Here is an 11,752-nt window from a genome sequence, read left to right as displayed (position 1 = left end):
CGCTCTTCCTTTCTATGTTTGGATTTTTTTTCAGCTGTGGCAAATGCTGTTTTTAAAAAAATGCAAACCAAAAAATCCCCAACAAAACTGACAGACAGGTGTACTCTATCCCTGACATAATCCCCACCAGATCTACCTGGAAACACCCCAAAGTTGCTCACAGTGACATTTTACAGGTGCCAAACAAAATCCAGAGTCAGTGCATCGGATCTTCCCACGGAAGATGACTCCCATTAAACTTCTGCTCATGACTATTCCACCCTCCCTCCAGTTTTTGTTGCACAGTCGTGTCATCAAAGAGTTTCTACAGCAGAAAACAAGAGAAAATCCTTCTGTTTTTAGGGAACACCTTAAAGAAACTGCAGAGAACTGGAGCCACACAAGCAGTTAGAGACTCAGTGGAGCAGTCTCCAGTACTGTTAATTCCTGAAGTTAAAAACCAGGAATACCTCCACCTTCATCCTATTTTCAGACCACTCCCTGCCACGTTTGTGCCCCTTGGAGCTCTCTCAAGCTCTCACTTGCCCATTTCTTGGCAAAGTCTCACTCTTTGAGGCTGGAAATGCTCCAGCCCAGTGTAGGGCTGATGTCCAAGGGACATTGGCTACTCAGGGCTTGGCCAGATGGATTTTTAAGACCTCCAAGGATGGAGATGCCACCACTGCTCTGGTCCATGTCCCAGGGCTGCATTGCTTTCACAGAAAAAGGTTCTTTTCCACGTATTTAATGGGAATTCACCTTATCAGGTGCCTGGTGCCTGTTGGCCTGTGCACACTTGAGAAGCACCAGCTCCATCACTCCACGAGCACTGGTCCATCTCCCTGCAGTTTCCCCCTTGCTCCCTGCTCCCTTCCCTACCTTCATTTAGGATTGCTCCCTCCTTTTGGCTTTCTCCCAGGTATCTGGGGGTCTGCGTTACCCCAGTGTGGCACAGAAGAGGAAGCAGCAGGCCTCTGGCTCATGGCAGCTGGAGAGATGCCTTTGCTTCCTGCTAGGAAAAAAAAGTCAGGCTGTTCTCCATCGCTTCTCCATGGCAACAGGCCTTCGAGACACAGGGATGTAGGCAACCAGGCCGAGGAGGCAGGGAGGGATCCCCCTGCACCTCCACTTCTGGGGCTCTCTCACACCATCCTAGGGGAGCAGACCCCAAAACAGCTTCCAGAATAATCACTGCTGGTCAGAGAAAAGCTTCCCTCCTCCCACCAGTAAAGATGCAAGAGCCTGAAGCCCAAGGCAGGCAAATCAGATTCATCCAGGCTGGTGGGGATTTTTACCCATATAAATGTGTCACTTTAAAAAATCTGGTATCTCAGCATCCTGCCACACCAAACAGCACATCTCTAACTAGTGGGAAACCCAGAGCTTTAAACCTGGTTAGGTCTTAGATCAGGCTGAGATGGCCTGATGATTCTCAGACCTTAGGGATACAGCCTCTTTTGTGTTTAGAAAAGGTGTTTTTTTTTTTGTCTAAATAAAGCAAAAGAATGTGTGTCCTGGCAATTTGAATGTGAAAGGAAAAAATAAGACAAGCCAAAAGCACTTATAGGAACAACCTGCAAAAGGCAAAGCCAGATAGTAATAAATACTTCTTCAACCACATCAATCCCAGAAAGCCTGTTGGAGTCTGGAGAGGCAGATTTTGGCCACAGTGCAAGAGGAGCATTGGTAGGAGGTAAGGTCAGAACAGAAGAACAATGAATCTTCTGCATCTGCAGTCAGTGAGGAAAAGCTCAGGGAAGTTCCTGTGCCAAAAGTCAGCTTTATATGGACATGGCATTGGATTTGATTCATATCTAAGTGTCAGCAGAAGAAGCTGTACAATAAATAGCCAAACCAAAGAGTACAAATTCACCAGATGGAAACAGTTCACCTAAGTGCTGAGGAACGCAGAACTGCAACAGTTTAGTTACTTAATGGTAGCATCTAATCACTGTGCAAACAGCCTTGGTGTCTGAGAGCTTCAGGGTGACAAATGAGAAGGATTTGTTATTATTAGAAACCATGAAGTCACAGAATCACAGACTGTTGGGGTTGGAAGGGACCTCTGGAGATCATCGAGTCCAACCCCCCTGCCAGAGCAGGACCAAAACCAGGGCAGGTCACTCAGAAAGGCATCCAGACAGGGCTGGAAAGGCTCCAGAGAAGGAGACTCCACAGCCTCTCTGGGCAGCCTGTCCCAGGGCTCTGTCACCCTCACAGGAAAGAAGTTCTTTCTCATGTTCAGGTGGAACTTCCTGGGCTCCAGTTTGAATCCATTGTCCCTTGTCCTGTCCCAGGGCACAAGTGACAAGAGCTTGTCCTGCCTTCTTGACGCCCTCATGTATTTATAGCCATTAATTAGATCCCCCCTCAGTCTTCTCCTCTCTAGACTGAACAGCCCCAGGTCTCTCAGCCTTTCCCAAGTCTGAGGTCCCTCCTGGTCAAATTAATTGAGATTGTAATAACAAATACAACCAGGGCATAGCTGGATAGATGTAAAATCATGGGAAGGAAAAAAAAACAAACAACCAAACAAAACAAGAGAGAAGATAGTTTTCCTTGAATAAAGGAATGGTCCATAAATCTATCACAGTTCTTTAAAGGAGTTGATAAACCTGTGGCATAGTCTGCCTGGATTCCCCAAGGTCTGTTGCAGGAGTTCATTACAGAAACACAGATACCATGGGATTGCCAGGAAAGGCTAGAAATGGATAAATAACTGGTGAAAGGATTCACAAAGGGGAGCTGTCAGGCTCCTGAATGGAGGCAGGACTTGCCTGGAGCCCCCCAGGGACCTGTCCTGGGATCTGCTCACTTCAGCATATTCAGAAATAATCTTGAAAAGTAATTGGAAACAGGGGTGACAGAGTTTTCAGGGTCATAAACACATGAGCTGCAGTAAGGAGTTACGCAAGGACCTCATGATAGTAAATAACTAGGTAATAAAATGGCTCAGGACACCCAGAGCAGATAATTACACAGATAAGCTCACAGGAGAAAACCAGTCCCAACTTCAGCAGCACAGCCCTGGGCTCTGCACTGCTCCTTATCCTCAGGAATGGTCTCTTTTTCTCCCAGGTTCATCCGAGTGTTGTCCCCACCCACGCTGGGTGTTCCTCACACACTGGTCACTGGCTTTGGAGGGAGGACAGAGCCAGGAGGTACCAGGCAGGGACTCAGCAGGGGGCAAAGCATAAAACCAGGGCAGAGCAGGATGTCTGACTGGCCATGGGAGGTGACTGCAGTTTCCTTGGTCCAAATTGAGACCAGGATCGTTGGTGGGCTCTGCAGGTAACACAGGTGTTGAGTCCCTGGGAAGGGCAGAAGAACAGGGTTAGCAGTGCTGGGGGAGGTGTGGGACTCTCCCCAGGGCTGCCACCCCAGTGTGTCCCAGGGGCAGGATGTAGGGAGGGGACAGGCTGAGGCTGGGGTGATTGTAGCCCCCTGCTCTCTGCTCCCATCCTTCTCCACAAAACAGCACTAGTGATGGACAGGCCAAGCACCAGGCTGCAAGGAGAAGACAAAGTGCTGTGCCCATTGTCCCTAAGCCCAGCAACTCAGTTCAGCTCTTCTGACAAGTCACAGCAACCCTGAGAGATGGTGATCAATCCGAGGTGGGGGAGGAGCTGCTGGGGTTCATCTGCATCGCACTGCTTGAACAAAGTGTGAGGACAACAGTTATGACCCACTGCACTGGGAAGCTCAAGGTCTCCCAGATACCTGGAGGTCACTCAAGTATCATCTGGCCACCTTCTCACTTGGCCAGTTTAGTCCCTTTGAGATGTCCTTTTGAATTCACCAATTAGAAACTTCATTCTTATGAGACACTGTAAGAAAATAACTTTCCCAACACTGGCATAATTAAAACCAGGCAATACATCACAGAAGCAACATCAATAGCTAACGAGTTGGAGTTAGCCAAGAATTATGGGTTTGCTTTGAGGGGATTCATTTGGAAAGAGCTGTGCTTAAATGGCCAAGCATTTGACACCAGATAAATAAGAGCTTGTTCAAACAGAGTCCCAAAGACAGCCCTGAGCTCTGGATGGAGAGCTCTTCTGAACCAGCTGGGATACGGAGCACTCAGACCCGGTGTTAGGGCAACTCATTTTAATAAAAGACCTCATCAGTAATTAGCAGGATGGCTGCAGCTTTCTCTTTGTTCCTGACATGGACCAGCCCCAACGTGCTGATGAGAGCAGCCTTGGAGGGAGGGGAATTCAGATCCCTCAGACCCTGATCACAGTTACCTGTGCTCCAAGATTAAACCCTCTCCTCCACCTTCCCACATCACCTTGCTTTCCCCAACCTTCTCATTTTGTCAGCATTATGAAGAAGGAAAATACCATCTTGCATTATCTGTCTGCTCCTGCCCAAGGCAGCAGGGTCCCTGGCAGGGCAGGCAGAGGCAGCCCTTGTCCAGAGGGGTGGAGGAAATGGAGAAGTAGAACCTTTCTATTCCAAATTTGGAAAAAAACCCCCACCATTAAAAAGGGCCTTAGAACTTCACTTCCCATGCATAGCTGTAGTTTGGAGGGGGTCTGGGGGCTGGTGCACCCTCCTGGGATGAGGGCAGCACCCATGGCAGCACGTGCTGCCCACACTCAGGGCAACGCCGGCACCCGCAGAGCTGCTGGCACCAGGGGTGTCCCAGGCACAGAGGGTCAGGCTGTTTCCCTCCAGCTCCAGCTGCTTCAGCAGATTCCACTGACCTTCCAGGCTCACTCAGGTGATGACTCAGAGCAGAAGCTCTTCCCAGTCAGGTACAGGGACATCCTGGCTTCCCACTGCCAGGCACCAGTAGCAGCACTGGATCGACCTGGGTCCACCCAGCTCTACAAGCACAACCTGACCCAACCTGGCTGTGTTTGCCCTTCAGAGAGACAGGGAGCTGATCAGGCTGTGGGGTTTTTTGGGGGTACCTTCTTGCCAAGAGCAGTGCCAGAGCCTGAGCAGCTTTCTCTGAGCAGAGATTAGAGCTGGGGAGGACGAGCTTGTCACTGTCACACACCAGCCCCTCTGGCCTTCCCCTGCTCCCACTGCAGCCCCAGCCCTGGCACAGCCCGTCCCCAGTGGGAGGCATCACACTGCTGCAGGAAAATCATGTTGCTGGCCTTTTCATTATGTTGCCCAGCAAATGTTCCCATGAAATATAGGCCTAATTATCTACCCACATTCAGATTACAGATGCAATTTCCTTCTCCTCTGTGGAGTTTGCTTTCCTTCTGTGGATCTGATGATTGAAATACACTCAATTAGCTACCACTCTGCTGGCTGAAACCTTGAGCTGCCTTCCCAGCACAGGTCTCACCACAGCCAGGTGACACAAGCTCCCATGCAAGCCACCAAGAGGTCTCACCACTCAGCCATGCCTACTGTTCATCAGATTCATGTTGCAATCATAAACCCTAGTCAGAATTGAGGGCTTGAAATGGGAAAAATTGAGGAAACCTGCCTTAAAACATGGCCCCAGAAGGCTGTAGTAATTTTCTAAGTGCAAGTCATGCTTTGTGCCAGGTCGGTTGGAGCCAGGCAGACCCAGTCCCGTGCATACCCTTGTTAATATGCATGTACACCAACTCATAAAGTAATAACAGTAATAGTAATAATTATTATTATTATTATACCATTCAGCCACTTAAGGGAGGACAGGAGCATAACCAACCCCACCACCCATGTAGACCCTCTGTCCTTTCCCAGACTCCACCTTGAAGACTGTGAATTTTCCATCACTCCTCCCCACACCCTGCACTCCCAGCCATGCAGTTCCCTCCTCCATCTCCTGCCTCCCCTCCTGTCCCCCTTGCTGCCCAGGCAGTTTTCTGGCCTTTTCCTGAGCCCAAGAGCACCTGAGCACCAATACTGGGCACCTGTGCCCACAGTCTGTAATGTTCCAAACCAACACAGGCACATGGAGCTGCCAAAGAGCCTGAGCAAAGAAAACAGAAGCAGCAGGGGGGATTGCTGTGATCTGTGTCCACCCCTGCGTAGGATCATTTCAAAACCATGCTCCTAAATCCCTGGGAGGAAAGTCACTCTGTCTAGGAGATAAAGACTCAGGTTAAGACACCAGGTTTCTGAGGCAGAAGAGCTGACAGGGAAGGGGGAATTTCTACAGCAACATAATATTATTTTCCTCCTCTTTTCTTAAAGTGATGCAGCAGGTGGAGAGAAACAAAGGACCCTGACAGTCAGAGGAGCATTGGCTACAGCAGGAGGGAGGATTTGAGCAGGATGTAACATCAGCTCACTCCTGTTGCCTGAATTAGTGGCATCACATTGATATAAGCCAGGCCCTCAGAACAAACGACAGCAAATAAAACCAGTGGATATAACATAGGGAACAACAATGTGGATATTTCATACAGGGAAAAGATTCCTTGACTTCTCCATGGGAATGTGGAGGCACTGGTGTGAAGGTTCTCTGCAGGTCTTTGGTTGAAGCAGAGCTCTCACCTACCCTAGAGCAACTTTGCTTGGCCACGTTGTGACTCACTGGATGGTGATCCCACTCCCCACGGAGACGTGTTCCTGGACCACACCACCCTCCTGATGAAGGGAAACTGATTTTGCACCTACAGAGACAGGTAGACACCTACCAGACCCTCCCAGGGTTTCCAGCACCTGCAGGAACCATTCAGCAGCTCTGGAGGTGCAGGACTTGGCCCATACAATGGAGGTTCCTTAAGGTCGGGATTCCCGAAACTGCTTCAGGAACAGATCTGATGGTAATTGATTGCTCAGTGATTCAGTGATTACTCAGTTATCACACCTCAGTATTTAATTGTTTGGCAAAATAACAGCCTGCCTTTGTCCTGACATTGGCACCAGGCAGCAGAAGAGGAGCTGAAGTTTGAAGTGAGTCACACAGAGTGGTTGGGGTTGGAAGGGACCCCTGGAGATCACCTAACCCAAGCCCCTGCCAGAGCAGGGTCACTTACCCTCAACAGTAGGTAGGTTTTTCCTTATGTTTAACTTGACCCTCCTGTGCTCCAGTTTGTGCTCATTGCCCTTTGTCCTGTCACTGGACATGGATGAAAGGAGACTGGTCCCCCCCTCCTGCCACCCCCTGTAGATATTGATCAGCACTGATCTGATCCCCCCTCAGCCTCCTCCTCTCCAGCTGAGCAGCCCCAGCTCTCCCAGCCTTTCCTCACAGGCAGATGTTCCAGTTCTCTAATCATCCTTGTGGCCCCTGCTGGACTCTCTCCAGTAGTTCCTTATCCTTCAGGAACTGGGGAGCCCAGAACTGGTTCCAGCTGTGCCCTCCTACCAGTGACTGTGTTATATTTGAGATGGAAGAGATAACATTGCTGCAAAGGAGGGTTGTGGGAACGTGTCCCTATAAACATCTCACTGCTGAAGCTCTGCTCCAACCCTGCCCTGCATCCTGGTTGTGGCAGAAGGAGAGAGAAGCTGAAAGGGAGGTGAGGAAAAGGAGAGCTGGGCTTTGCTGTCCATGTGCACTGCAGGGCTTCCCATGGCTCCTGGCTCTGCCCTGCAGCACATCCCTGTGTCTATGCTGGTGACAAGAAGCAGCACAGGGCAGCACACACACCAGGGCCTCCAGCAGCTCCTGGCCATGGAGAGGGTGTTGCAGAGTAGGTACCATCTGCTTCAGCTGGGGCATCACATGAAGGTGCAGGCAGGAAAGAGCCTCTAGGTTAGACCCTGTTGGCAAGAATAACAAATTCCACAGCTGCAAATAAAACAGCCCAAGGCACAGACACAGAGTGGCGGCAGGAGGGTGCAGCAGGGGGGTTATCTGCTCTGATGTCCCTGCCCATGCCCCACTTCTGAGCTGCCCTGCAGGGCTAGAAACAGGAGCAGCCCTCAGAGGTGCCTGGTGAAATCAGATGGTGCTGAGGGAGATTCAGCAGGGAGCTTGGGGTGGGCAGCAGCTGAATCTGTCACCATTCTGCAGGAAAGGGCCTGGATATTGCTGCAGATCTGCAGCTGAACCTGAGCCAACAGTGCTGTGCTTGTGAGGAGAAGGTGACCATCATGGCACGAGAAATAGAACCATTTAGGTTGGAGAAGCCCCTTGGGATCACCCAAGTCCAACCATCATCCCTACCCTACAAAGTTCTCCCCTAAACCATCTCCACCAACACCACATCCAAACGACCCTTAAACACACCCAGGGATGGTGACTCCACCACCTCCTTGGGCAGCCTGTTCCAGGGTCTGACCACTCTTGCTGTGAAAATTGTTCCTAATGTCCAGTCTGACCCTGCCCTGGTGCAGCTTGAAGCCCTTCCCTCTTGTTCTGTCACTGATTACCTGTGAGAAGAGACCAGCACCAACCTACAATGACCTTTCAGGCCGTTGTAGAGACTGATGAGGTCTCCCCTCAGCCTCCTCTTCCTCACACTAAACATTCCCAGCTCCTTCAAGGGTTCATCAGATTTTTACACAGCAACGTGTCGTCACGAGAGGTATGAGGACCTGGCCCAGCCCTGGCTGTGGTGTTCAGAGCAGAGTTGGGCTGGTTGGAGAGAGCTCAGAGGGGGCACAGGAAGGGTTGGATGGTGCCAAAGTGCAGCCCGTGAGCTGAGGCTGAAAGCAGGATTGATTCATCCCAGAGAAGTAAAGACTTGGAAGGAGCCACCACAACACGCTCCAGTTCTGTCCAAGGCTGAAGGCAGGAAAGGGCAAGAAGCAGTGGGACCAAACTGTGGTGGGGAACTTGGGTTAGACCTAAAGAAAAAGTGTCTAAGGATAGTGAAGCAGTGGACCAGCCTGCCAAGGAGAACAGAGATGCTCCAGTGAGGGCAGAGCAGCTCAGGTGCTGCTGGTGTGACCAGCTGGGGCAGAACCTCCCTACGGCCCCAGGTTGGATGGGATGGCTTTGGCCACGCTGCTCCAGCTCTCCCCGAGTGTCTTAGTGGTCTCTTCATCCCTCATGGAACCAGCAGCTTCACAAACTTCTTGGAGATGGTGACAATCAGAGGAAAATTAAAGGGGGAAAAAAAAAAAAACAGGCCAGAGAGTGGGAAACCAGCAGGTCCTTGAGCAGAGCTTGCAACGAGGCAGAAAAGTGAACATTGAGAAGTCAAGAAAAAATAACTTTGGCTGAAAGCCCTTCCTGTGAGCTGGTAACCTGGGAGCAGCAACTGGAAGCAAAATGGCAACGTGTGATAATGAAGAGGAAGAAGGTAACAGATACTAATGAATATGCAGCAACCACCCCGAGGAGCTGTGATGCAGAGGTATGGAGAGAGAGGAGGGGAAACAGGAAAGCCCAAGCCTGGCAAGGCCATCACCAGGAACAAGTTGTTCACTAAGTACATTAGAGACAAAAGAAACATGAATGTTGGTGCAGGTTCATTTCATAGAATTAGAGAAGCATAAAAAGATTTTGACCAGGGGCAACCTCGGGTGCCTCGAGTCCAACCTCCTGCTTGGAGCAGGACTGATGTCACAGCAACAAGGGCCCAGCAGGGATCCCCAGCTGGATTCTGAAAGTCTCCAAGCACAGAGAAATCAGGGCATTTCTAGTGACAAGGCTCCCAGTGAGTCTCTTCTGCATTTACACAGGATGGGGATGCCAGGCATGAGGGTGGTGAAACACTCCCTGGTCTGGTAAGGACTGAGAACACCTTGGGTGGCAGCTCTGAGGCTTCTGAGCCAGCAGCTCCACAGGATCTGCACCCCAGGGCCCTCCAGCAGCAGGCCCAGCTGAGCTGTGCTCACTCCTGCTGGAAATACCCAGGCCTTGGAGATGATGCCAAGGTGGGCAGGTGGGGCTCAGCAGATGCCCTGGGTCACAGTGGGTCTGTCCAGGGTGACAGACTGAAGGATGGAGGGGACACAGAGGATTCAGTTCATACAGAATTCAGGGATTAAAAATACACCCATCAGTGTGGTGTGATGGAAAATGTCTCGTCCAATGAGCCTCATTTCAGCCTTTGGGAAAATTACAGCGTTGTAGATAAAGGTTACCATGTAGCCATTAGCTGCTTAGCTGCTGGCAACATGTTTGACTTAATCTCCTATGACACCCTAATTACAAATTTAGTGCTATACAATCCCAATAAAGCCCACAGCCCATGGAGGGAGGGCTGCAAACCCCTCTCCAAAACAAGGAGCCATCAGTGAACAGAGATGATTTAGAGGGATTGTGCAGGAGTTGGTCCCAGCCTGACACTAATCAATGTTTTCATCATTGATTGAGAAATGAGCACAAAACACAGCTGATATTAATGACACAGCTGATTAATGACACAGCTGATTAATGACACAGCTGATTAATGACACAGCTGCTGGAAGCAGGAGGACTGGCAGGGAATAGTTGTGACAAAGGAGCTCTACAGAGCAACTGGGATTTTTTCTGTGCACAAACCCTTTTTCACTTGGCATCATTAAAATAGGGCAGCCCTCAAACAGGACTGAAGGAGATGGTGCAAAGATGGGGTGCAAAAAATCTCAGTATCATCAGGGGAGAGTTGAGTTAGAAGAGTTTTGCAGCACTTCAGGTGCTGAAAACTGCCTCACTTGGGAGGCAGAGGATGAGAAAAGCAGGACTGGCCTGGCTGGGCTTTTCTGCAGTGCATGGAGCTGTGGCCAGAGGTGGGACATCCAAAGGCCCAAAGGAGAGAGATAAAGTCCTAAAGAGGAGATAAATAAAGTCCCAAAGAGGAGATAAACACAGTCCCTGAGCTGCAGGCACCCACGGGGTGCCAGCCCTGGGGCTGGGGACAGGCTCCAGCTCACAACCTACTGCCAGCCTGACCACACAGCAGTGCAGGGACCTGGCCACACTCACCCATATCCCCTTGGTGCCCTCCAAAAGTGACACTGGAATGAAAACTTCATCTTTCCCAAGAGGAAGAAATAAAAGGCTTGCTGAGTTCTTGCCTCAGGCCTGGGTTTCATTCCTCCCAACTTCATTTTCTGCTGCTTATAGTTCACATTTATAACAAAGAGAAGCTGAGGTGGTTTTTCTGAGGAGGCAGATGAGGAGGCTGGAGATGAGACATCCAAGGCTCATGGGAGGGTCTCTGCAAGGAGCAGAGACCAGCTGCAAGTTTCATCCCAGTGATGTATTCACACTGGTAGAGGGGGTGTAATTTTCTTGGGCAGATTCTGGACCTGTAGCCCCACGGGGCCCTTTCCAGCTCCTGCTCCTCCTTCACCTCCAGCAGCCCAAGGGCCCCAGTGACCCTCCTGGATGGGGCCAGGATTGGGGCACCTCACAGCCAAAGTTCAACCCATCTTCAGAGCTGCCAGGGACGCACTGGGCTCCACTGGTATTTTTAGCTCAGCCTGCAGCAGCGCCCAAGCTCACAGCCTGACCTGGTTTGTAAGGTGAGGAGCTCACCCCGCTGGGCCGTGGGCTGGGGAGGACCCTGAGGGCTCCAGGAACAGCTCCCCAGGGCTTCATGGCCCCAGCACATGGTGCTCTCTGCCTCCCTGGGGCACTGTGAGCCTGGCACTCTGCTGTGCTGACCCAGGAGCAGATGCTGGGGAGGAAGAGGAAGGTCCCACAGTCCCCAGGGCTGCCCACTGTGGGGACTCACCTGCCTCCTGCTGGGACTCTGAGCTTCCACTTTGTGCCTCAAGTGCAAAAGCAGCAGCTCCCAGGCCAATGCAGGTGCAGCCTGGATTTGGGTCCCCAAGGAGTTGCCTTCAGCAGCCCAGCTGGCCATGCTGGACTCTGCTGATGGGCAGTGGGGCTGCCCTGCACCAGGCTCTGGTGTCCACCCTGCCCATCGCTCCAGCCGGAATCAGGATCAGCCCCAACATCCCTCAGCAGCTGGCGCCTCCGGCT

The sequence above is a fragment of the Chaetura pelagica genome, unplaced genomic scaffold, assembly GCF_000747805.2.
Source record: "Chaetura pelagica isolate M959 unplaced genomic scaffold, ChaPel_1.0 scaffold132, whole genome shotgun sequence".
Classification (NCBI taxonomy): Eukaryota; Metazoa; Chordata; class Aves; order Apodiformes; family Apodidae; genus Chaetura; species Chaetura pelagica.
Note: the sequence above shows the minus strand (reverse complement) of the source record.